This window comes from Nannospalax galili, unplaced genomic scaffold (genome assembly GCF_000622305.1).
Source record: "Nannospalax galili isolate Female #2095 unplaced genomic scaffold, S.galili_v1.0 scaffold556, whole genome shotgun sequence".
Taxonomy (NCBI): Eukaryota; Metazoa; Chordata; class Mammalia; order Rodentia; family Spalacidae; genus Nannospalax; species Nannospalax galili.
Window position 1 is genome coordinate 1,484,663 of NW_008338253.1, and position 4,567 is coordinate 1,489,229.

The window sequence follows — 4,567 nt, forward strand, 5'->3', positions numbered from 1 at the left end:
ATTTCCCTAATTACTAACGATGTTGAACACTTTTTGAGATGTTTCTTAGCCATCTTTATTTCTTCCTTTGAGAACTCTCTGTTTAGATCTTTAGCCTATCTTTTAATTGGGTCATTTGGTTTCTCAATTCTTTGTTTTTTGAGTTCTTTATTGAACTGGCTCAGCAAACCTACCTAAGTTACTCCATTTTGTTCAGAGCCATTTCAGCAGCAACTTTGCTCCACACAAAAAGGAAAAGGGGGGCAACCTTGGGTCTTGGAAAATTGCCCTAGCCATGAATCATGGAATGTGCTAATTCCAGACATTATACGTCTGACTAACCAGCTTGTTTTCGCTTCTGTAATCCGCTTGCTATCTTGGGTCACCTTGACACAGGGCATAAGACCACCCTTGTTATCTTTTTACCTTGACTGTCTTATTATACTTATTATGGCTAAAATAGTTGACAAGTTTTAAGGTCACAAAGTTGATTGCCAAGTTACAAGACTATCACTTGTCTGTATAATGATTGGTTGTTGATTAATAGATTCAAAGCTCTGCTATGTTGTACAAACATGATTGGTTCAGAAGTGTCCTGTTTAAATAATATTTCTGTAATCCTATAAAAACTCTGACCCGACAATGTTGCATGACCACCCAGTAACTGTTGATTTTCAGCTGTCTTACTATACTTGTTATGGCTAGGAAGTTGACTAATTTTAAAATTACAAAGTTGATTGCCAAGTTACAAGACTATCACTTGTCTGTATAATGATTGGTTGTTGATTAATAGATTCAAAGCTCTGCTATGTTGTACAAACATGATTGGTTCAGAAGTGTCCTGTTTAAATAATATTTCTGTAATCCTATAAAAACTCTGACCCGACAATTATCAGGGCTGCTTCTACTCCCAGGACAAACAGCCCGGCTGGTCAAAAAATAAAATTTACCTTCCTACATTTTTTAAAGTGATTTTTTTGCAAACTCCAACCTATAACAACTGCATCTAATTTGACTACATTCTAATGAAACATAGGTATACAAGACATTAATAAGTTATGCATTACTCCATTTTAAAGTGATGAATCTATAAAAGGGATATTAAATTAGCAAGTGGAATGGATGTGTTTCTTTAGGTACAGTAAGTTCCTTAAATTAAAAATTATAAAATGGTTTCTAAGATTTAATCCTGAATTTAGGATGTTAAAGGAATGATTAAGAATTCCTATAATGGGAGCCTGGTTGGAGGAAGTAGGTCACTGGGGGACATGCTTTTAAAGAATGCATCTTGTTCCCTGGACTCTTCCTCCCTGTCACCTCTCTCTGATTACAGGTTATTTTGAGGTGAACAGCTTTGCTTCTCCACACCCTCCATAGCCAAGAAACATCAGAGGCAGCCAACCACAGACTGAAACTCCTAAAACTGTGAGTCAAAAATAAACTTTTAAGTTTTTCCATTAGGTATTTTGTCACAGCAACAGAATGTCTGAAAAAAAAAAACAAACAAACATTTTCTCAAAGTAATAAGTTTTTAATATTTTGGTTTATTTTACCTATTCACTGGAAAACATTAAATAACTGAAAAAAGAAGAAAAATTCTCTATAATAACATAGTTCTACAGCTGTTAAATCTAGTAATGATAATGTATTAACACATTTGTTTTTGTCTTATGGCATGACATTATCTTCACTTATATAGCCACGAATTCTCATTGTTATAAGTTAAATACTAAAAATGTATATTTCTTCTTTGATGCATTACATTTATAGATATTTGCATGAATGCAAGAAGTGATAGTTAAAAGAGCAAACATTTTCCAAATAACTAGTATTGATTCTGAAATACCTATGCTGACCTTTTCCGAGCTGATCTCAATACGAGGCGACTGCTCAAAATGACTTAACCCAGAATTCCTAGCAAATGAAGTAAGAGGCGCTATTTAGAGAGAACAAGTTTCAAGGCCAGTCCAATAAAGGAAATTCCCCAATTGAGGCTCCCTCAACCCAGGTGTTTCAAGTTGATCCTAAAGAGTCCATTGATTAGACTGCAAGTATTAACAGATTCATGGATCTGGAAGGAGCCAAGAGATCATCAGTTTAAGCCTTTTCTTTAGCAACAAGGAAATGAAGACCATGACAGTCATATAACAGGGAATCATCAATGGGTATAAAAAGGAGAGTTATATGACAACCTATGGGATTTTGAAAGTTATTTTCTGAATAATTGGAAGCTATGTTTGAAAGGGATTTGTCAGGGGGCAAGTAGAATAATGAAGAAATGGGGGGATCTGGATTATGGCAGTAGCAGAAAGAATGGAGACACTTGGAAAGTATCAAGAGATATAATCAGACTGGATGTGGGAGGAAAGGAGAAGAATCAAAAGTCACATCTCCTGCTCTAGACAATTGAGTCAATGGAGGTGCTATTCACTAAAGCAATTAGCATATGAAGTAGGATAGCTATGGGGTGTAGAGGGAAAGACAATGGAATTCAGTTTTTGTTGTTTTGAGACAGGGTCTCCCTAGAGCCCCAGCTGGCCTGGAAATCACTGTAGCCCAGGCTGCCTCAAACACACAGAGATCTGCCTGCCTTTGCCTCCCTGGTGCTGGGATTTGAGGCGTGTACCACAAAGCTAGGCTCATAATTCAGTTTTTTTAAACTTGAGTGTAACTTTACAGTATTATGATAGTCAAAAATTATATGTATATATAAACATACACATACATACATCACATAATCATCGTACAACTGCAAGAAGAAACCATATTGAAACCATACAGAAAAATACAGAAACAGATAATAAAAATACATGCCATAAGTATGACCTGAAATTATATATGTATACAAATTCAAAATATCAACAAATGTGTTCTGAATGTAAAATGAAAAATCAGGAAGACTACTGCAAGGGTGCAGATGGAGATGAGTTTAGCCCAGGGGTTATAGGGCTAGACATCAGAACAAAGTTTGCCTACCCCCATTTCTATTGATTTCTCCTAATAGTGCTATCTTGAGTTTCCTTTGGGAAACATCACTGTGATTTCTAGAACATACAGTTTAAAAGGAAATAACCACTCTTCAGTGTTTATGGGTGGACATAGATCCCGGGCCTGGCAACGAAGCAATCCTAAACTTTATTATCTAGCATTGTTAGAAAATCTTGGATTATTACAGTGGAAGAATTAAACCTGCCACTACTGGTGGTCATCACATGACTGCAAGGAGAAAGCAGTAAAGATGAAGCCACACAGAGGAAAGCAGAAGTGAGCAATAAAAATAAAGGACGAAAGAATGACCTGATATTGGTAGAAGGCCTCCACCTCGCCTTACCCAAATAACTTTTCAATGGTAGGACCATGTAAATGCATGTTTTGCTTAAGTAGGTATCTGTCACAAAACAAGGTCTGGACTCTTTCAGGTTTTGATTACTTTCCTATCTCTTTTTTAAATTTCTATTTATTATTTTTATTTTATGTCTATGAGTGTACTGCCTGGGTGTAGGTAAGTGCACCCATGCCGTGCAATGCCCACGAGGGTCAGAAGATGCTGTCGGATCCCCCGGACTCAAGTTACAGACAGGTGTTAGCTACCATGTTAGTTGGGATTCGAAGCCAGGTGTTCTGCAAGAACAACCAGCATTCTTAACCACTGAGATATCTCTCCAGCCCTGTTTTCCTACTGTTTTTGGAAGATTAGTTAATTTATGTGTGTATCTACATGAGTATATGTGTGCGTGTGTATGGGTGCTTGCACCTGTGTGCACAGAGACCAGAAGAGGTTTTCATATTACTCAAAGCTGGAGTAATAGCTGTTTGGGGGACAATCAGGTTTGTTACATGGGCACTGGGATCTGAATTTAAGTCTTCATGATTGTACAGCAAGTATTCTTAACTACTGAGCCATCTTTGCAGTCCCAATGTTTTGGTTTTTTGAAGTAGTTTACTGTGCTATGTTTGGGAAGCTTGGTAGCCATGGCAGGATTCAAAAAAAAAAATGTTTGAAAATGTTATCCAAGGTAAATTTGAAAAAATAATGGAGAACAGATCATCTCTATCAACTGTTGAACAGTGAATTAATGAAAGTATTAAAATACTGCCTGATGTCAAATTTCTGCTCCACCAAACCTAGCTATGTGACCTTGAAAAGGCTGTTTAATTTTCCTAAGCTTTAGCTCTTTCATCTGTAAATTGGTATTGATAATGAAATCTTCCTCACAGAATGACTAGCATAATGTCTACAAAACCTTTAACTTGGTGTCTAGCTTTGAATAAATGTTCACATTTGTCCAAAACCTTACTGTTCTGCATGCACTTGTTTCAGGAAATGGATTATAAGGGCATGTTTTCAACCAATCTCTTGTATCTTCATAAATGAGTTCTTTATAGAAAGGAGTCATGGGAGATCTGATATTTTTCCTTTTGTTTATTCTTTTTCAATGATTCCTAAATCAAATATGTTCCATTTATAAGCCTAAATTTGGAGTTTTTTACTGTGACAAATTCAACTTCTAAGGTTGAAAAAAAATCATGCTGTGTTTTCCAGCTTGTATATGATCACTGGTAATAAAGATTCAAGTCGAGAAATTTT